The 23781-nt window shown below is 40.0% G+C and overlaps 1 protein-coding gene and 1 pseudogene across 1 annotated transcript in view; both read right to left on the bottom strand.

Annotated features, from left to right (window-relative positions):
- Positions 1 to 22896, bottom strand: part of LOC105474609 (lysosomal trafficking regulator) — a 200414-nt gene extending 177518 nt beyond the window's left edge. The window contains exon 1 of the mRNA XM_071073958.1: positions 22807 to 22896. The gene's annotated coding sequence lies outside the window, so the exon portion shown is untranslated. The remainder of the gene's footprint in view (positions 1 to 22806) is intronic.
- Positions 17804 to 17853, bottom strand: LOC112425390 (U5 spliceosomal RNA; annotated as a pseudogene).
- Positions 22897 to 23781: the final 885 nt, after the last annotated feature.

Below are 23781 nucleotides of genomic sequence, written 5' to 3'. Positions count from 1 at the left end.
AAGAAGAAATCCCTGATTTACCTGAAAAAGAATTCGGGGGGTAGATATTAAGCTAATCAGGGAGGGACCAGAGAAAGGCAAAGTCCAATGCAAGGAAATCCAAAAAATGTTACAAGAGGTGAAGGGAGAAATATTCAAGGGAATAGATAGCATAAAGAAAAAATAAAAAATAAAAAATTCAGGAAACTTTGGACACACTTTTAGAAATGCAAAATGCTCTGGAAAGTCTCAGCAATAGAACTAAACAAGTAGAAGAAAGAAATTCAGAGCTCGAAGACAAGGTCTTTGAATTAACCCAATCCAAAAAAGACAAAGAAAAAAGAATAAGAAAACATGAACAAAGCCTCCAAGAAATCTGGGATTCTGTTAAATGACCACACCTAAGAATAATCAGTGTTCCTGAGGAAGAAGAGAATTCTAAAAGCTTCAAAAACATATTGGGGGAAACTTCCCTGGCCTTGCTAGAGACATGGACATCCAAATACAGAAGCATAAAGATCACCTGGGAAATTCATCGCAAAAAGGTCTTCGAATAGGCACATTGTCATCAGGTTATCCAAAGTTAAGATGAAGGAAAGAGGCTGGGCACGGTGGCTGAAGCCTGTAATCCCAGCACTTTGGGAGGCCGAGACAGGCGGATCATGAGGTCAGGAGATCGAGACCATCCTAGCTAACACAGTGAAACCCCGTCTCTACTAAAAAATACAAAAAAAAACAAAAAAAAACTAGCCGGGCGAGGTGGCGGGCGCCTGTAGTCCCAGCTACTTGGGAGGCTGAGGCAGGAGAATGGCATAAACCTGGGGAGCGGAGCTTGCAGTGAGCTGAGATCCGGCCACTGCACTCCAGCCTGGGTGACAGAGTGAGACTCCATCTCAAAAAAAAAAAAAAAAAAAAGACAAAGGAAAGAATTTTAAGAGCTGTGAAACAGAAGCACCAGGTAGCCTATAAAGGAAAACCTATGAGATTAACAGCAGATTTCTCAGCAGAAACCCTATAAGCTAGAAGAGATTGGGGCCCTATCTCCAGCCTCTTCAAACAAAACAATTATCAGCTAAGAATTTTGTATCCAGCAAAATTAAGCATCATATATGAAGGAAAGATACAGTCGTTTTCAGACAAACAAATGCTGAGAGAATTCGTCATCACCAAGCCACCACTAGAAGAACTGCTAAAAGGAGCTCCAAGTCTTTTTTTTTTTTTTTTTTTTTTTTTTTTTTTTTTGAGACGGAGTCTCGCTGTGTCTCCCAGGCTGGAGTGCAGTGGCGCGATCTCGGCTCACTGCAAGCTCCGCCTCCCGGGTTCACGCCATTCTCCCGCCTCAGCCTCCGAGTAGCTGGGACTACAGGCGCCCGCCACCACACCCGGCTAATTTTTTGTATTTTTAGTAGAGACGGGGTTTCACTGTGTTAGCCAGGATGGTCTTGATCTCCTGACCTCGTGATCCGCCCGTCTCGGCCTCCCAAAGTGCTGGGATTACAGGCTTGAGCCACCGCGCCCGAGGAGCTCCAAGTCTTGAAACAAATCCTGGAAACACATCAAAGCAGAACCTCTTTAAAGCATAAATCACACAGGACCTATAAAACAAAAATGCAAGTTAAAAAGCAAAAACAAAACAACAACAACAACAAAAAGTACACAGGCAGCAAGGAGCATGATGAATGCAAACATACCTCACATTTCAATGCTAACATTGAATGTAAATGGCCTAAATGCTCCACTTAAAAGATACAGAACCACAGAATGGATAAGAATTCACCAACCATCTATTGCCTTCAGGAGACTCACCTAACACATAAGGACTCACATAAGGTAAAGGGGTGGGAAAAGGCATTTCATGCAAATGGACACCAAAAGCTAGCAGGGTATTCTTATATTAGACAAAACAAATTTTAAAGCAACAGCAGTTAAAAGAGACAAACAGGGACATTATATAATGGTAAAAGGCCTTGTCCAACAGGAAGATATCACAATCCTAAACATTTATGCACCTAACACTGGAGCTCCCAAATTTATAAAACAATTACTAATAGACCTAAGAAATGAGATAGACAGCAACACAATAATAGTGGGGGACTTCAATACTCCACTGACAGCACCAGACAGGTCATCAAGACAGAAAGTCAACAAAGAAACAATGAATTTAAACTATACCTTGGAACAAATGGACTTGACAGATATAAACAGACATTTCATACAACAACTGCAGAATATACATTCTATTCAACAGTACTTGGAACTTTCTCCAAGATAGATCATATGACAGGCAACAAAGCGAGTCTCGATAAATTTAAGAAAACTGAAATTATATCAAGCACTCTCTCAGACCACAGCAGCATAAAACTGGAAATCAACTCCAAAAGGAAGCTTCAAAACCAGGCAAACACATGGAAGGAAATTAAATAACTTGCTCCTGAATGAGCATTGGGTCAAAAACGAAATCAAGACGGAAATTTAAAAATTCTTCAAACTGAATGACGATAATGACAAAACCTATCAAAACCTCTGTGATAGAGGAAAAGTGGTGCTAAGAGGAAAGTTCACAGTTCTAAATGCCTACATCAAAAAGTCTGAATGAGCACAATCTAAGGTCACACCTCAAGGAACTAGAGAAACTAGAACAAAGCAAATCCAAACCCAGCAGAGGAAAGGAAATAACCGAGATCAGAGCAGAACTAAATCAAATTGAAACAAACAAACAAAAAATACAAAAGATAAATGAAACAAAAAGCTGGTTCTTTGAGAAGATAAATAAAATTGATAGACCATTAGCAAGATTAACCAAGAAAAGAAGAGAGAAAATCCAAATAACTTCATTAAGAAATGAAACGGGAGATATTATAACTGATACCACTGAAATACAAAGGATCATTCGAGGCTACTGTGAATACATTTACAGACATAAACTAGAAAGTCTAGAAGAGATGGATACATTCCTGGAAAACTACAACCCTCCTAGCTTAAATCAGGAAGAATTAGATACCCTGAACAGACCCAGCTAGATTGAAATGGTAATTTAATAATTACCACTAAAAAAAAAGTCCAGGACCAGACAGATTCAAGGCAGAATTCTACCAGACATTTAAAGAAGAATTGGTACCAATCCTTTTGACACTATTCCACAAGACAGAGAAAGAGGGAATCCTCCCTAATTCATTATATGAAGCCAGCATCACCTTAATACCAAAACCAGGAAAGGACATAACCAAAAAAGAAAAGTACAGACCAATATCCTTGATGAACACAGATGCTAAAATCTTTAACAAAATACTAGCTAACAGAATCCAACAATATATCAAAAAGATAATCCACCATGATCAAGTGGGTTTCACACCAGGGATGCAGGAATGGTTTAACATACGTAAGTCAATAAATGTGATACACCACATAAACAGAATTAAAAACAAAAATCACATGATCATCTCAATAGATGCAGAAAAAGCATTCAACAAAATCCAGCATCCTTTATGAAAATTCTCAGCAAAATCGGCATACAAGGGTCGTACCTTAATGTAATAAAAGCCATCTTTAAAAGCCATCTATGACAAACCCACAGCCAACATAATACTGTATGGGGAAAAGTTGAAAGCATTCCCTCTGAGAATTAAAACAAGACAGGGATGCCCACTTTCACCATTCCTCCTTAACACAGTACTGGAAGTCCTAGCCAGAGCAGCAGGAAAAGAGAAAGAAACAACGAGCATCAAAATCAGTAAAGAGGCAGTCAAACTTTCACTGTTTGCTGACAATATGATTGTTTACCTTGAAAACCCTAAGGACTCTTCTAGAAAGCTCATGCAACCAATAAAAGAATTCAACAAAGTTTCTGGATACAAGATTAATGTACACAAGTCAGTAGCTCTTCTATACACCAACAGCAAACAAGTGGAGAATCAAATAAAGAACTCAACCCCTTTTACAATAGCTCAAAAAAAAAAAAAAAAAAAACTTAGGAATACACCTAACAAAGGAATTGAAAGACCTCTACAAGGAAAACTACAAAACACTGCTCAAAGAAATCACAGATGACACAAACAAATGGAAACACATCCCATGCTCATGGAAGGGTAGAATCAATATTGTGAAAATGACTATACTATTGCCAAAAGCAATCTACAAATTCAATACAATCCCCATCAAAATACCACTACCATTCTTCACAGAATTAGAAAAAAAGTTCTAAAATTCATATGGAACCAAAAAAGAGCCCACATAGCCAAAGCAAGACTAAGCAAAAAGAACAAATCTGAAGGCATCACATTACCTGATTTCAAACTATACTGTAAGGCCATAGTCACCAAAATAGTGTGGTAATGATATAAAAATAGGCACATAGACCAATGGAACACAATAGAGAACCCAGAAATAAACCCAAATACTTACAGCTAACTGATCTTTGACAAAGCCAACAAAAACATAAAGTGGGGAAAGGACATTCTTTTCAACAAATGGGAATAATTGGCTAGCCACCCGTAGGAGAATGACACTGGATCCTCATCTCTCACCTTACACAAAAATCAACTACACATGTACTAAGGACTTAAACCTAAGACCTGAAAGTGTAAAAATTCTAGAAGATAACATTGGAAAAACTCTTCTAGACATTGGCTTAGGCAAGGATTTCATAATCAAGAACCCAAAAGTAAATGCAATAACAACAAAGATAAATAGCTGGGACCTAATTAAACTAAAGAGCTTTTGCATGGCAAAAGGAACAGTCAGCAGAGTAAACAAGCCACAGAATTGGGAGAAAATCTTCAAAATCTATACATCTGACAAAGGACTAATATCCAGAATCTACAACAAACTCAAACAAATCAGTAAGAAAAAAATAATCCCATCAAGAAGTGGGCTAAGGACATGAATAGACAGTTCTCAAAAGAAGATATATAAATGGCCAACAAACACATGAAAAAATGCTCAACATCACTAATGATCAGGGAAATACAAATCAAAACCACAATGTGATACCATCTCACTCCTGCAAGAATGGCCATAATCAAAAAATCCAAAAACAGTAGATGTTGGCGTGGATGTGGTGAACAGGGAACACTTTTGCACTGCTGGTGGGAATGTAAACTAGTATGGCCTCTATGGAAAACAATATGGAGATTCCTTAAAGAACTAAAAGTAGAACTACCATTGGATCCAGCAATCCTACTACTGGGTATCTACTCAGAGGAAAAGAAGTCATTATTCAAAAAAGATACTTACACATTTACAGCTGCACAATTCACAATTGCAAAATCATGGAACCAACCCAAATGCCCATCGATCAACAAGTGGATAAAGAAACTGTGGTAGGTATATATATGTATGTGTGTGTGTATGTATGTATGTACATATATGTATGATGGAATACTACGCAGCCATAAAAAGGAATGAATTAACAGCATTTGCAGTGACCTGGATGAGACTGGAGACTATTATTCTAAGTGAAGTAACTTGGGAATGGAAAACCAAACATCGTATGTTCTCACTGATATGTGGGAGCTAAGCTATGAGGACGCCAAGGCACAGAATGACACAATGGACTTTGAGGACTTGGGGGGAAGAAAGGGAGGGGAGCAAGGGATTAAAAGACTACAAATATGGTACAGTGTATACTGCTTGGGTGATAGGTACACCCAAATCTCACAAATCACCACTAAATAACTTATTCATGTAACCAAATACCACCTGTACCCCAATAACTTATGGAAAAACTAAAAATAATAAAAATTAAAAATAAAATGTTTATTGGAAAAAAAAGAATGATTCCTAACTAAAGACAAAACAGAAAGTTCATTAGGAATTTATTTTTATATGTTTACTTTTATTAATATAAAAATCTTTATAATCTATTTTGTAGTGTATAATAAATACACTCTCAAGAATACTGAAGCAAAAGCTGGTACTCACTAAATAAGGGAAATTAAAATATGTAATGGGCTTTGTGTGATCAAATTCCTCTTGGAATTTAAAATGCAGATCAGGGAAAGATATGACACTTAAAGTTCTAAATTAAATAACTGCATAAGAAAATTCATGAAAACCACTTTAACAATAATACGAATGGTTTCACAAACTGAAATCTTTCATAAGACAAATCATGATCCCATATTTACTGACTATTCATTCACCATACTTGGGGGTATGTTCAACTTTCACTGAATCTATTAACTTTAAAAGAAGTGACAGCAGTTGTTTAGAGCCCAGGCCCTTCTTGACAACCACTGAACTTGCTTCTCTGAATAGTGCATTAAGGAGCATCTGACTAGAAGTTAAGATGTCATGTATTCTTAGGAAGTTAGGATTGTGGTCTCCAGTTCCGTAGATACTAACATTGGGACAGCTTCAGGAAGGAAATGCTATTAAGGCTTTAACTACAGACCCTACAGAATCTTAGTAACAACTCATACCTCAATTGGAAAATGAATTCAGAGTTCCAACTTGAATTGCTAGCGATATATTTTGCCCCGTTCTCCCCCAGCACCCTGCCTGTCAGGGAGGGAGAAGAGATTCCTGTACCTCCAAGCCATTTGTGGTAGCTCCAACGATCTGGGGAAAGGGCTCCAAAAGTAGGATAGCAGCACGTAAGGCAAACAGTAAGCCAGTTACACTTGTTGAGGTAATCTCAGCACTTTGCCAGACCTTTTTCCCGGGGAAGTCTCACAATGCAACACTCAGGTATACTGTAGTTTATTTTGTCTGTAAGGGCAAATCTTATGCATTCTAAACATTCTAAACAACCATCTTAGAAATGAGCCTCTGGAACACAGACATATGTAAGATGTAACTGCCATACTCAAAACAAATTTTTTCAACTAAGACTGAGGTAAGTGACAAGCTGACTGACAATAAAGGAAACTGCCAGAGTTCGCATTTAATAAATTATTTTAAAATGAGAATCCATTCTACAATCAACATTCAGAGAGTTAAACGACCTCTGGGTTAATGACCATATCACCTCCCTCAAAATTTTACAGATAAACTAAGGCAGACAGAGGTTAAGAGATTTCCCAAAAGTCAGAGGACTTAACAGCTACGTCTGCAGATTCCTATCCAATGTTTTTCCTAATATTGCATGCAATTTTTGACAGACTACTCACAACCAAACTATATCTTTCAGAATTCTATCTTTCAGAGCATTTTAGTGATTAGGTCTGGCACAACTTACAACTGTAATTAGACAGTTTTCCCTGTGGACAGGACTAATTACAGCTGTACTTAGTGCCAACTCCCAAGCAGGCCTCCAAGCACCACAAACTTCTTGCCCCTCCCCAAACTTCTCCAGGTGTTTTACAGCTTTGTTATCTTTTTCCATGTTTCTACACTGTACATTTATACCAAAAAGTAAATGACTTGGAAAAAAAAATGTTGTTCCTCTTGAAAAGAAGTATTTACATTTTAACAAAAAGTAACACCTTCAGCTCTAAACAGCATCAGAAATTTCAGCGTCAGAGGGGTAAGAGTTGGCTCTGAACTAGATGTTCTGTATTTAAAATGTGGGAATATAATAATCCTTAACTAGTGAATATGGAAATAAATGGTTGTGCTGTTCCTATATTTATTCTGTATTATGCATTTAGGCTAAGTTAAAGTAGAAAAATGTGTTTAATGAAATATATCCAATTTATGTAGAATTTTGTAAAGAAAACTAAAAAAAAAAAAAAAAAAAACATGTACAGCAGCAGTGGAGCAGCAGTTCTGGGGGAAGAATGGAAATCTAAGAAAGCAATGGCCCAGAAAAGTGTACCTATTATTTTTCCGTATTTCAGGGTGTCAAGAAACAACACTGCCTATTTCCCTATTTCCCTGCCCCTCTCCCCAAGCCCGTGAAATCTTGGTTAACACGCCATTCCAGCTGCCTTGAAACCTGGGGCTGACCTAGGGAGGAGAGGTTACTCTGGCTCGTTGCAGGACAAGCTGGGCAGGAAATAACGGAAACTCAGGCACAGGGCAGCCAGGCAAAATTTTAATAGAAATTCAGAGGAAGTCACACTAAAATGCACCAAACTTAAACCTTTCAACAGGTAGTTCATTTTTCCTAAAAACAAATTCGGCAACCAGGTATAGAACTCAGGAAGAACCTGTGTTCGGCCCTGAGCACCAAAAAAGGGTGGAAATTCTGAGACATTGTAGTTAGAGAGAGAGAGACAGCATTTAAAGGAACTATGAAGGTTCATCCAGGTAAATCATCTCCCCGGCTTTCTATCCCTGTTAGAAGGAATGTGCTAAATGTTTTACGCTGACTACTTCATCCCTCCTCAAAACAGACCTTTGGATTTTTATAGCATGATGATGATGATAACCTGGCTAACACCTACAGTGATTTATTACTACACATCAGGCACTACTGTAAGCATTCTAGGTAAGTAGTTAGTTTACTCCTCCAAACAATCTCCTAAGTAATTATTACCCCTGGGTGACACATATTGGAAACTGAAGCACAGTAAGGTTAGGTCATTGCTCAAAGTCGCAGAGTTACTAAGTGTCAGAGCCAGGATTCAGACTCATGCAATCCCTTTGTATTCTATATACAAATTTCTATTCTCCAAAGCAAACATTGATTTTTCTCTCCAATAAGCCAGCTCTTCCTTCTTCATTCCTCTTTCAGTTAATGGTCTCTACCCAGTCACTGAGGTGAGAAACCAGAACAGCACTTCATCTAGCGCCTAGTCAATTCTCCCACTTGACTGCTTACTGGTTCACCTCTGCATCTGCTGCTCTATGACCTTGCGTACTTGACTTCCTCTTTCTAAGCTTCAGTTTCTCATCTATACAACTGAGTTCATAAGAGTACCTGCAGTTGTTGTGAATATCAACATTAAATGAGATAACTCATGTAAAATGCATAGCACAGTGCCTGCAGATTGCAGGAAGATCAATAGTTATTTGATATTATCATCATCACCTTGAATCTGGTCCTTCCCTTCTAATCTTACACCTAAGCATCCTTAGACCTTCAACTCCTCTCTTACTTGCAATACTAACAACCTCCTACTTGATCACCTTGTCTGGTCTACTTTTTGTCTAACCTAAATATACAACCACTAAAAATGTCACTCATATCCCTTGGAATGACAAACGTCACTCCAATTCATAGGGAAGAAGATCCCAACTGCGTATTATCAAAGTACGCAATACCTGCCACAATTTAGCCTCTCCAAACTCCCAACACATAACGCGTTGTACCACCCTGGACTTCCTTCAAAGGGTATACACTTTCTCAATTAATTTATCATGTTGCTATGGAAATTCCCATTAATTCCCAATTAATTACTTTTCCACATGCCTCTATCTTATCACTCATCACACTGTATTGTATTGTTTCTTTTAAAACTAGATTATACTTTTCTTAAGAAAGGAAACCAGATCTTATTTGATCAGAAAAATATTAGCATCTAACGCAGTACCACAGATATAAGAGTTCAATAAATAAACACCAATTCATTTAATACTAACTTTGATAGAAAACATTTTAGTATTCAAATACCTTTAGGAAATCTTCCCACAGCTAAGGCTGTGAGAAACGAATAGACACATTTACAAAAGCCTTTCTCTATTCCACAATAAGCATTTAAGGCACTACTGAAACACTGAAAAACCTCACCAAACATTTTTCATATTAAAACCAAAACCTTCAGCAATAAAATTTTGGATGCTTATTCATACTATGCTAAAGATTATAATTCAGAGCACACAGTTTAAACGTTCTTGAAAATCAATTATAAGCATAATGGTTTTCCACACCTCCTGAGGAATGCCAAAACCACAGCTTGGAGCCTTATCCTAAATGTGAAATGAAAATAATGAAAATCATTTATGTAGCTGTACTACAATAATAAACTTTTTTCATATATATTTTGCATAAGGTTAAAGATTCTGCAAAATAAGTTTTAGAAGATTCTGCAAAATAAGTTTTAGACATACTGAACACAGATATTTATAAGCTTTAAATATACCTTGCATGTATAGATAGCACGTTCCCTCTTATTTCATAATTCTTAAGACACACAAAAAATTAGTTTCCCTTCAAAAGAAAGAAAAATAATAATTGAGGCAGTCAATTACAGAAAAATGTGTTTACTGTTGTAAAACGTTTCACACCAAGAAAGATAACCACAAGTTCAAACTGAGATCCGGTGGCTGAATGTATTGTTCTATAATCATGTGTGGAGATGGATAGTTAGGGGAGCAGGGCACAGAACACAAATAAGAAAGGAATACATATAAATATTTTCTGAGCAAGGGCATTTCAAATTCCACCCACATAATTTTTTTTCCTACCACACTGGGTAGTTTCTATCAGTAAATACTGGGTAGTTTCTATCACTGTGGTCTAAATGTAGACTTGTGTGAAGAAAAAAAGGTTAAAGTTAAAGGGTTAAAATAAGCAAATTACATATTGAAAACCAAACACTTTGGGTTTCTATGATGCACAGGCATCTTTTGGTTATGAGATCACTTTCTTAAAATACATTAAAATTTTCAAAAGGTTGGTAGTATAACAGAAAGAATAGTAGACTAAAAGTCAAGAGATTCTCAGTTTTCTGTTTTGCCTTGTTCTCTTTAGGATCTCAGGCAAGGTGCTTAACCTTTCTGATGCCCATTATTTTTACAGAGATTTAAAAAACAAAAACTAGATGATCTCTAAAGACCTCTTTGGGTTGTGAACTTTTATGAGAATACAACATTCAGAAAATGTAGTAAGTATCAAGATTAATTTAAGATTAAAATTATACATCTTGAATGTTTCCTTAAACTGTGCATAATCAGGTTTTATCAAAACTGCCTTACTGGGTTCTATTTTTAAAAAAATAAGGTGAAGAGAAAATAAATATATTTCAGTAATGTGGAACAAATGACTTTAGAAACAGTCTCCAAAATGTTTAAATAAGGCTAATAGAGAAATATTTCAAGAATAATTATCAGTATTACTGTCTTTGGAAGCATCATTAAGCAGAAATTCAGGAAATGGCAAAAGATTTTAATCTTGAATAAACTCTAAGTCATAATACAGTAAACGTGCCATGAAGTCTAGACACTCAAATATGAAAAGTAGGATAAAAGTGAGCTAATGGATTTAAGCAGCTCTTACAAGTCACACAGGATACACTGATTTTTTTTTTTTTTTTTTTTTTTTTTTTTTGAGATGTAATCTCACTCTTGTTGCCCAGGCTGGAGTGCAGTGGTGCAATCTCGGCTCACTGCAGCCTCCACCTCCTAGGTTCAAGCGATTCTTGCGCCTCCGCCTCCTCAGTAGCTGGGATTACAGGTGTGCATCACCACACCTAGCTAATTTTTTGTATTTTTAGTAGAGACAGGGTTTCACCAAGTTGGCCAGGTTGGTCTCGAACAATAAGCATAAACCAGACCCATCTTAGGCAAATCAAGATGTTTGGTCATACCAGTGATAAGTAACCAGAGAAGCTATCACCTTAGAAATGGGTTGTGGATGTTCAGAATAAGTGAACTGAGCCCTGAACTAGATGGGCATGAGTGGAGATTACTAGCCTAAGATGTTTTTTTCTAGTCACATGATATTGCCCTGAAATATCATGGGCTATTTCTTCTGGGTACATCTTCCTATATAAGGATCTTGGGATTTGAAGAAAGTTCTAGATTCATCTCTAGATGAACATTCAAAAGACATTAACATATAGATGGTATATGAAACCTTAGAAATAGATGAGATCATCAAAGGAAAGCACAAAGGAAGAGAAGTGAGGAGGAGGAGAGAATCTAGAGGCTCACCAACATGAAGGAGCTGGCAAAGAAGAATCCAGCCAAGGAGACTCAGAAGGAGTGGTTAGAGGGGTAGGAGGAAAACCAAAAAAGAGGTGTGTGTGTGTGTGCGCGGCACACACGCGTGCACGTGCCCACAGGTATATATATATACACACACACGTAAATATATATACACAAATAAACATGTAATTATACACACACACACATATATATACATAAAATTTCACAAGTCAAGAGAGAACAGAGGGTTAAGAAATGAATGGTTAATATTTTCATATGCATCACATTGGGGGCCAGGAAGACAAGTCAGTATTCTCCTAGTTTCCCAAGATGACTTGTAAGTCATTATTATTTGATTTTATCCACTTTTAAGATTATATTATAGCTATATTTATAGTTGTCACCTACTGACCTTTGAGTCAGCCATCTCCATTTACTGGGAATGTTGTCATATTACTATCTTCCTTTCCATACAGGAGCTATATATTCTGAAGACTTCATTATCCATAAGAACAATTAATCCCGACACACAGGACTTAAAGCTCTTTGCCTTTTTCTTCTTCAATGACCCCTACTTTGCAGAAGGCTAGCCTGGTTTAGTAGTCAGGCATAAGTGCTTCAAAGCTAGAAGGACTCAGAAAGACACAGGTACTTCCTAGCTGTGTGCCTTGGGAAAAGTTATTTAATCTCACTGACCCCCAGTTTCCTCATCTGTAAAATGTTGATACTAATATGTGAAACAGAAGCATAATAACCTATGGAAAATATTTAGTATAGTGACTACTACACAGTGTTCAATGAATAGTAGCTTTTATTAATATTGTTATAATTAGCACTATTAATCTTGGCTATCCACCCATCACTGGTCATTCTTTGGCCCTTATCATCACCTGAAACTGTTCTAACTCCAGAATCTTAAATTGAGAATTCTCACATCATATGTGCCAATTTTTCCATCTCTAGTACTCTTTTATTTCCATTAATCCTGCCCTTTACTCATTTAGATTCTTCATCCTCTTCATTATCCACGTTTACCAGCCTTGTCTTGGCTTGGCTTTGTTCTTTAATAAGTAGGGTTCCCTTCAATTAGCAGCCTCATTACCACTCTCTATTCCTTGACTTCCCACTACCCCCTACTCAAGTTTTCCATTACATCTTCCCTTCCAATCTCAAACCAGGTTCAGTCTCCTTGTTTTCTGCATTGTTATGGGGGGTGGGGAAGGGGAGTGGTCCAGGTTCAGTCTATTTGTTTTCTGCATTGTTATGGGGGACAGGGAAGGGGAGTGGGAGCAGGCAGGCTGCTGGAGAACACTGCTTCACCATCCTGTTGGCCTCTGTACATTTGTGATTTCAAGCCTTGGAAGGGTATTCATCATGATTCAGCAAGGAGGTCACATGCCCCTAGTTAAGTCCCTTTTCCAATCTCAATAGTAACTTTTCTTTTGCCCTCAAGCATACTCCAACCCATGTTCTTCCTTCTCAATCTCAGCAGATAATCTTACTTCACAGAGAAAAGAGATGCCATCCTGGATACTAACTTATATCTATATCTACCCACTATTTCCTTTTCGTTTTTAAACAAAAAGATACATCATTCCTCTTCTTCAGGGTAACTCTTTCATTTGTCCTCTTGGACCTGACTCTTCCATTTCCTCTGGTTACATTTGATCAATTATCTTCTATCTCTTGTGACTTCAATTTTCTTCCTCTTCAATGGTCCGTTTCCCTCAATCCACTAAAGTGTTCTTGGCTTCTCCATCCTTAAAACAAACTAACCTTTCCAATGATCACATCTACTTCCTCAAGCTCCACCCACTAACCTCCCTACATTACCGAAAGGATTTGAAAGAATATATTTAGTGAATAAATGAAAATTGTTTTATTGGGTTTTAGGCTTCTCTCCTGAACACCAGGCCTTTTTTTTCTTATTTATATCTGACTCAGTTTCAATAAAGGAAATAAAACAGCTAATTCCACCAAATTGAAGAAAACCGATGGATTTCACATCTCCAAATCCACTCCTCCACCCGTATTTCTTAAATTATGAGGAATTATCTGCATCACCATTCACCCTCAGACAATCTAGAATCCTTAAAGCCTGCTTTGATTCCTCCCTCTCCTTTATCCATAACTACACGAGGCCTTTCTAAAATCTCTCACATCTGCCCCCTTTGTGCCTTCCTGGGATTATTACTGTTGAGGTCTTTCTCATCTTACACTAATTGAAAGGGATGTTGTGAGGGTTAAATAAAATAATAAATGGGAATGTACTCTGTAAGTTATAAAGTACTATACAAAGATTATCATAAAAATACTATTATATATTTGGCATAAGTAAGCATGAAGTTACCTTAATATGACTTGTTCTTAAACAAATTCTGGGTCTTAGCAACCAGTGCTTTCTTTTCTAATTACAAATCACTAAGCACTTGGCAAGCTGGTCTATAGCTTTTCTAGGAATCAGTGTCAAGATTTTCAATATATAGTTTCTTGACTTTACCCTCCTCTCCCCCCATTTTAAAATGTAAAATATGCAATTCTTCAGGTTTCTGGAAAAAATCTTCTATCCTCTTTTTTAAAAAAGACTTTATTTTTTAGAAGAGTTTTAGGTTCACAGCAAAATAGAGTGGGAAGTACAGAGTTTCCATGTATACCCTGCTCTCACACATGTACAGCCTCCCCAACTATGGACAGCACTCCTAAACTGGTACATTTGTTATAATCAATGAACCTACACTGACAGGTCATTATCACCCAAAGTCCACAGTTTACATTAGGATTCACTCTTGATGTTGTATATTCTATGGGTTTCGACAAATGTACAATGACATGTAGCCACCACTGTGGTATCTATAGAATAGTTTCACTGCCCGAAAAATCTTCAGTGCTCTGCCTATTCATCCCTCCTTCTCTTCACCACTAATCTTTTTACTGTCTCCATAGTTTTGCCTTTCCCAGAATGCCATATACTTGTAATCATAAAGTATGCAGACTTTTCAGGTTGCCTTTTTTCACTTAGTGATATGCACTGAAGATTTCTCCATGTCTTTTCATGGTCAAGCCACTTTTAGACTTTACTAAGGTATAACTGACATGTAACAAACCACATATTTAAAGTGCATAATTTGATACGTTTCAACATATGTGTACACCCATGAAACCATCATCAAATCAAGATAGCAAACATATCTAGTACCCCCTGAAGATTCCTAGTACTCTACTGTTCTCCCTCTTTCCCGCCCCTTCCCTCTGTACCTGATCTCCAGGCCAGCACTGATCTGCCTTCTGCCATTATAGATTAATAGGCATTTTCTAGAATTTTATAGATGGAACAATGCAGTATGTACTTTTTTTTTTTTTTTCTTTTTGGTCTGGCTTTTTTCATGCTGTGTAATTATTTAGAGATTTATCCATGTTGTTGTGTGATCTAAAGTTCATTTTTTGTTATTGCTAAGTAGTAATGTTACATAAACACTGCTTTTTAAAGATGAGTGGCATTAGTTTTATAAACATTTCTAATATGTGTAGTACTCTACCTTAGTGTTCATTTATTTCTTCCATTCAGTTAAAATAGTGAAAAGCTCTCCTGTGTCCTCATCCATTTTGTGTTTTAATTTCAAAGAATCATATTTGAATGGAACAAATGACTAGCCTTTTGAAAATTATTTGATTCCTTTCTTGATTAAGATGATCAATTTTAAACATTAATCTTTCATGTTATTAGGTAAGACTTTTGTTTTTCAGCAGTTACACCTGGAAAGCCTTCAACATTTCCAAACATATCGGACCTCTCTCATTACTGTAAATAAAGCCAGGGGATTAAGAGGTACAAAGCCAAATACTGGTGAGATGCAGCAGCAAAAGAAAGCAATATCAAAGACAATACAGTGTCCTCAAAGACTCCAAGATCAGTTTATAATTAGCTATTAATCTGACAGATTTTTACGCATTTTAAAGATATATTTAGGTTGAAAATCCATTTTTAAAAATTAGCTTATTTCCTGGTTCTTAAAGTGCAGACTTTAAATTCCAGGAGACTGATATATACATACATATGTTTTGTTTGTTTAGAGATGACATGTTGGCCGGGCACAGTGGCTCACGCCTGTAATCCCAGCACTTCGGGAGGCTAAGAGGGGCGGATCACAAGGTCAGGAGATTGAGATCATCCTGGCTAACATGGTGAAACCCCATCTCTACTAAAAACACAAAAAATTAGCCAGGCGTGGTGGTGGGCACCTGTAGTCCCAGCTACTCGGGAGGCTGAGGCAGGAGAATGGCGTGAACCCAGGAGGCAGAGCTTGCAGTGTGCCGAGATTGGGCCACTGCACTCCAGCCTGGGCAACAGAGTGAGACTCCATCTCAAAAAAAAAAGAGAGATGACGTGTTGCTGTGTTGCCCAGGCTGGACTCGAATGGGCTCAAATGATCCTCCCACCTCAGTCTCCCAAGTAACTGGGACTATAGGCACAAGCCACAGCACCTGGCTTCGGAGACTGATAGACTTTTTAATCCATGTTTTACGGGGCAAATTCTATTGCTACAAATACTATATAATTTGATTTAAAAGATCTCCATTTAACATGTGATGGCCCATTTATTTCAAGCCATCTTTACTGAAACAAAAGAATTAGGCTAATCCCTGCATATTACTAACTTATCAGTGTTAAATGAAATTTATAGGAGGTCATTGGTTTAGACTGAGCTCCTCCTGCACTAGGGCCAACAGATCAAATAAAAATGGAGTCACTCATGCTGAAATTCCACGTCACCAAGCCAAAACTAAATTGTTTATCTGACCTTCCAAGCAATCAGGAGAGATGGAGTTAGTAGTTAAATTCCAAACATGCCAGTTGATATGATATGATATGATCTGATAAGACTGACATAAAGAAGTCCCATCTGCTTTAACCTTAATTAGACATATGACCAATTTGCTTTTTCTTTTCTGTTTCTGCTTTCCTCACCCCTTTTCAGTCTATATGGTAGTACTCCTTTATCCACAGATTCATTTTCCAAGGTTTCAGTTATCTGAGGTCAAGTGCGGTCTGAAAATATTAAATGGAAAATTCCAGAAATAATTCAAAATTTCAAATTGCACCCTGTTCGGAGTAGCATGATGAAGTCTCATACCATCCTGCTCTATAGTGTATATAGGATTCAGTACTATCCACCATTTCAGGCTTCCACTGGGGATCTTAGAACATATCCCCCCAAGGCTGGGTGCGGTGGCTCAGGCCTGTAATCCCAGCACTTTGGGAGGCCAAGGTGGACAGATGAGTTGAGGTCAGGAGTTTGAGACCAGCCTGGGCAACGTGGTGAAACCACATCTCCACTAAAATTACAAAAATTAGCCTGGCATGGTGGCAGGCACCTGTAGTCCCAGCTACTTGGGAGGCTAAGGCAGGAGAATCGCTTGACCTGGGAGCCAGAGTTTGCAGTGAGCTGAGATCACACCACCGCACTCTGGCCTGGGCAACACAGCAAGACTCCATCTCAAAACACACACACACACACACACACACACACACACATCCCTTCAAGATAAGGTAAGACTACCATAAAACCAACCACTTCTGCTCGGCTCATCAGAACACTTGTTCTATTTTATAGAATGAGGTGTTGCCTGATTCTAGAATGCAAATAAAAGTGAAGTAAGATCTTTAAGCTAAATTTGTTGTAATTTTGTCTTTTGACATTACAAAGTATTAAAAATGAGTCATTTCCATTGTAATTTTGCAAATGGCCAAGTAAAGCCACACCTGATAACATTTTAGGGCTTAAAAATCTTGAACTTGGTCCAGCACAGTGGCTCATGCCTGTAATCCCAGCACAGTGGGCGGCCGAGGAGGGCAGATCACGAAGTCAGGAGATTGAGACCATCCAGGCTAACACAATGAAACCCCACCTCTACTAAAAATACAAAAAATTAGCCGGGCGTGGTGGCACACGCCTGTAGTCTCAGCTACTCTGGAAGCTGAGGCAGGAGAATTGGCTGAACCCGGGAGGTGAAGGTTGCAGTGAGCCAAGATCTCACCTCTGTACTCCAGCCTAGGTGACAGAGCAGGACTCTGTCTCCACAGAAATCTTTAGTAAAAGGTGAAAGATTTATACAATATGAAGAGAAACCAGAGAATGACTCTGTCTCAAAAAAAAAAAAAATATTGAACTTAAGCCGGCAACTAAAGATAATTCAGGAAAAGATTAATCAGATGAAGGTGTTCAAGTTAAATACAGCAACAGACCAAAAAGGTACTCTGAAATTCTGGACTATATGACTTTCTCTACAACTGAAACTAACAAAGACATTATGTGAGTGCAATCAAACAAAAATAAAATTACACTTGGGAAAAGAATGACTAAGTTGGTCCAAAAGAACTAAGAAGAAAATAATCATGAAACCAAAGTTGGCTGTTTATGGGTGAAAATTTTAACCCCCTGGTATAGTCAAGGTAATGTAAAATGTTTCTTCAAAACAAAGCGCATTTACTACTAATAATCTCGGCTCTGACAAAAATTCTTTGCTTGGCCGAACTTACTTAGGCTTTTGAATTTTCTGTGAGGCCCATCTATGCACTTCCCTGCAAAATCCAGTATTAGCAAAGAACCCTGCTAAGTCTGTTTAGCATAACATCCTGGATATCTAATCATCCTAAATATCTGATCAGGTTCCTCATCCTCCACCATTCCCCAGGTAATGTCTGATCACCCTGGCCTGTCTTCAGCAAGAATCCCGTTAGGTCGGCTTAGCCAGAATCCCCCTTATCCCTGTTGTTTCCTTTTAGCAATTTTCCATCCACGGATCCCCACACTGCTCTTTGGCTATAAATTCCCATTTTCCCATGCTGTATTTGGAGTTGAGCCCAGTCTCTCTCCCCTACTGCAGGGCCCCACTCTGCAGAGGTCTCTATATCTACTGAGATGGTCCTGAATAAAGTCTTACTTACCATTCTTAAACAAGTATCACTGAATAATTTTTTTCTTTAAAAACTTGGATGTCTAATTTTATTGTCTTCTAACCAACTCCCAACCTTCTCCCCACTAAACCCACTCCTCTTATAAACCTAATCCAGTACACAAGTACCCCATCTTTCTACTCGCTCGGAACTACATTTTGGAGTCTTTTATCCTCTACCCTCAATTTACCCTGAAATCAATGACCTCTCATCACCTCCACCAATTCCACTCTGGTCCAAGCTACATTATCTCTGGCCTGGATTACGGCAACAGTTCCGGACTGGTATCCCAGCTTCTGCTCCTGCTCAACCCTTACCCTACAACAAAGTCTATTCTCCATCCAGCCACCAGAATGATCATTTTTAAAAGGCAAGCCTGGGGCCGAGTGCAGTAGCTCATGCCTATAATCCCAGAATGTTGACACACCAAGGAGGATGGATCACTTGAACTCAGGAGTTTGAGACCAGCCTGGGCAACATGGCGAAACCCCATCTTTACAAAAAATTAGCCAGGCACGGTGGGTGATATGTGCCTGAAGTCCCAGTTACTTCAGAGGCTGAGGTGAGATCACCTGAGCCTGGGAAGTCAAGGCTGCAGTAGGCTGTGATCATGCCACTGCACTGCAGCCTGGGAAACAAAGTGAGATCCTGTCTCGAAAATAAAATAAAATAAAAGGTAAGTTTAGTTAGATCCCATTTGTCAATTTTGGCATTTGTTGCCATTGCTTTTGGTGTTTTAGACATGAAGTCCTTGCCCATGCCTATTTCCTGAATGGTATTGCCTAGGTTTTCTTCTAGGGTTTTTATGGTTTTAGGTCTAACATTTAAGTCTCTAATCCATCTTGAATTAATTTTTGTATAAGGTGTAAGGTAGGGATCCAGCTTCAGCTTTCTACTTATGACTAGCCAGTTTTCCCAACACCATTTATTAAATAGGGAATCCTTTCCCCATTTCTTGTTTTTGTCAGGTTTGTCAAAGATCAGATGGTTGTAGATGTGTGGTACTATTTCTGAGGGCTCTGTTCTGTTCCATTGGTCTATATCTCTGTTTTGGTCCCAGTACCATGCTGTTTTGGTTACTGTAGCCTTATAGTATAGTTTGAAGTCAGGTAGCATGATGCCTCCAGCTTTGTTCTTTTGGCTTAGGATTGTCTCGGCAATGCGGGCTCTTTTTTGGTTCCATATGAACTTTAAAGTGGTTTTTTCCAATTCTGTGAAGAAAGTCATTGATAGCTTAATGGGGATGGCATTGAATCTATAAACTACCTTGGGCAGTAGTGAACAGACAATCTACAGAATGGGAGAAAATTTTTGCAATCTACTCATCTGACAAAGGGCTAATATCCAGAACCTAGAAAGAACTCAAACAAATTTACAAGAAAAAAAACAACCCCATCAAAAAGTGGGCAAAGGACATGAACAGACACTTCTCAAAAGACATTTATGCAGCCAACAGACACATGAAAAAATGCTCATCATCACTAGCCATCAGAGAAATGCATATCAAAACCACAATGGGATTCCATCTCACACCAGTTAGAATGGCGATCATTAAAAAGTCAGGAAATAACAGGTGCTGGAGAGGATGTGGAGAAATAGGAACTTTTACACTGTTGGTGGGACTGTAAACTAGTTCAACCATTGTGGAAGACAGTGTGGCGATTCCTCAAGGATCTAGAACTAGAAATACCATTTGACCCAGCCATCCCATTACTGGGTATATACCCAAAGGATTATAAATCATGCTGCTGTAAAGACACATGCACACATATGTTTATTGTGGCACTATTCACAATAGCAAAGACTTGGAACCAACCCAAATGTCCATCAATGACAGACTGGATTAAGAAAATGTGGCACATGTATACCATGGAATACTCTGCAGCCATAAAAAAGGAAGAGTTCATGTCCTTTGTAGGGACATGGATGCAGCTGGAAACCATCATTCTCAGCAAACTATTGCAAGGACAGAAAACCAAACACCGCATGTTCTCACTCATAGATGGGAACTGAATAATGAGAACACTTGTACACAGGAAGAGGAACATCACACACTGGGGCCTGTTGTGAGGTGGGGTGGGGAGGGATAGCATTAGGAGATATATCTAATGTAAATGACGAGTTAATGGGTGCAGCACACCAACATGGCACATGTATACATATGTAACAAACCTGCACATTGTGCACATGTACCCTAGAACATAAAGTATAAAAAATAAAATAAAATAAACACATCAAAATAAATAAATAAATAAATAAAAGGTAAGGTTCTTTACTCAAAGGGTTGACTCCCTTTTCACTGAGAGTAGAAACTCAAGTCCTTAAAAGGGCCTTCAAGGCCTTACACAGTCTAATCTCCCACCACACTAACCTCTTTGACTTTATTTCTACTCCTCTTTGCTTTCTCCACCACAGCCAAATCAGCCTCTCTGCTGTCCTCAAACATGCCCAGCACACAGGGCTTCTGCGAGCCCTTCTGCCTTCCTCTCTGCTAGCACATCCTTCCCTCAGAGAGGTGCATGGATTACCTCTCACTTACTTCTGGTCTTGGCTCAAATGTCATCTTCTCTAGGAAGCCTTCCCTGACTGCCTCTAGTTAAAATTCCAACCTCTCCCCGTTCCCTGTCCTCCCTCTTCCCTGCTTTTTCTCTGTAGTACTTAACACCATCTGACACAGCACGTATTTTATTTGTTTATTATCTGAGGTCCCCACTAGAATACAAGCTCCATGAAGGAGAGGATATTTACATTTTCTTAGAAAAGTAACACGCAGTAGGTGCTCAATAAATATTTACTAAATACATATATGTAATTATATAGTTTATGAAGTATTTTCATGTAAATTAAATTACAGCAATTCACTTTTCCTTATGCCCTCTCTTCTCCAAATTCTCCAATCTTTGTAGTAACAATATGGATGACAGCAAAGAGCTATCAGAAAAAGAGTTGTTGGCTACTTAACAAAGCTCTTTAAAACAGATACCCCATATTAATCAACTACATCTATAAATTGAAAGCTTAAAGTCAACATCTTTATTAGCACAGGGTAGGCATGGAATTTTAAAGTGATAGCGCAGAAGAGCCAAGAATCATCAGGAAGAAAAGTCTAATTCAGTTTGTCCTATTAATCTGTTAAACAAACAATAGGAAAATGCAACCTGCATTTGATCTTCAAGGAAACACTGGCCCAAATTCAACACGAACGCATTCAACACAGAATTCGACTCCCTTAAAATTTTCTATCTGCTTCAAACAAACCCCATTAACTATCAAGGGCTGTCGCTGGGTGTGTATGGTCTACTGAGCGTATCGGGGATGTTTTGTTGTTTTGTTTAACCAGATAAAAAGTAGCGTTAAGGAAATGTTTCTTAAAGCCTCTGTATCCCCTGGACCATTAAGCAACCCCTTCGTTGGGCTTTACACCGGGGTCTTCTTGGGTAATTTCCCAGTTTATTTAACCCATCAGAAGCGAAGGGGCATCTCAGTCAGGCTCCGGTGATGCCGGAGACAGACGGCAGATGTCTCAGGGGATCCCCTGGGAAGAGAGGCTCTCGCCCAGTCGAAGGGTGTCGCGGACAGGAGGAAAGCGCGGACCGAGGCGCACGGTGGAGGTGACAGGTGGGCGAGCACCGCAGTACAAGAGCGCGGGGAATGACCGGCTGGGTGGTGGCGCGGAAACCGTCCACTCCCATCGTCAACCTGACAGCCGGGCCCAGCTGGGCTGAGTAGTGCAGCGGCACAGGATCAAAAAATAAAATAAAGGTAGCAACACAGTGCCGTCAGCCTGCTCGACCTCGCCCCCCGCGCGCTGCGAAATAAAGTTAGTGCCCAGTAGCCGCTGCAATGGCCCGGAGGGGCCCAGCCGAGCTCCCGCCCCCGGCTCGGCGGCTGTCAAAGGCGGCCCGGCGCCGCGAGGAGAAGTCCCAGAGCCCAGAAGCCAGAGAGGACGCCCTGAGCTGGCGCGTCAGGCCAAGTGCCCTCGCGCCCTCAGCCCGGCGGCCCCGGCCCTCAGCCCAGGCTGACTGCCACCAGCCCCAAACCGCCTCCCCTCCAAGCCACGCAGAGGGGCCGGGACCCGGAACCCTCCGCCGGCAGCGTCGGCGCCCGGCGGCGGCCTTTACCTGTTCTGTGGCAGCTGCGGCCGCCGCGCACTCCCCCTGTCCAGGAGAACCCCGAGCCGACGCCGCTGCTGCCGCCGCCGCGCACACCCCACCCCCGCCCGCTCAGGTAACCCAGGAAACCGAGAACACCACCCCCTCCCTCCCCTCGTCCGGACCCAGACCCGCTCGTCTGCGCGTGCGCTCTTGGCTCGGCCTCGCGCGTGTAAGCCCCGCCTCCTCTGGGAGGACAGCGCCGGCGTCGCAGGCGTGACGCGTGGAACCGCCGAGCCAATAGGGAAGGCAGAGGGGCGGGACGACCCTCAAGGCTGCGACCGCGGCAGGGTCTGGGTTTCTCAGCGGTGGGGGGTTATACCCTGTGTCCGCACTACCACCGAGGGCTCTGCGTAGTGGGCAGTGTCAGACCCTGGGGAGAGCAAGCGCCGTTGGAGAAGCACCAAACACAAGCGCAGCGTCCGCCTCTTCCATTCAACACAGACTGTCAACCTGTCGCATTGTGTAGGTCTAGAGGATGAGGATAAAAGAAATAACGGGAAGGAGTCAGGAGAGGGAGAAAGGGTTACCCACAAGGCACCACTAGCCTTCCTCTGGGACCTGGAAAAAGCTATATTTTAATGGTTACCGTCGGCTTCTTTCAAGAAACAAAAAGTGCTTTGCAAAGCCACTGCAGAAGTAATTCAGTGCAGTGGTGTATTTTCCAACCGACTCCTGTTCAAACACGGTTTGTATACAGTGCGCACTGTCAGTGTCATATGCCCTAATAGACCAGTCCCTCCAGAGAGTGGCAGCTGTAGGTTAAACCCAGGATGTTTTGGCTGCATCTCTGGCTCTGCGCCCAGCACGCGACTGGCAGACTGCTGCGGTAGGCGGTTTGGCATTTCAAGGGCCACCCGCCTCACCTTCTAGTCACTGAGACAGCAACGCCAGAGGTACTGGGAAAAAGCCTGAACTGTAATCGTTCGGTAGTTTTCAAGTTCT

Source organism: Macaca nemestrina, chromosome 1, assembly GCF_043159975.1.
Source record: "Macaca nemestrina isolate mMacNem1 chromosome 1, mMacNem.hap1, whole genome shotgun sequence".
In the NCBI taxonomy this organism is placed as follows: Eukaryota; Metazoa; Chordata; class Mammalia; order Primates; family Cercopithecidae; genus Macaca; species Macaca nemestrina.
This window is presented reverse-complemented; position numbering and strand designations above follow the sequence as displayed.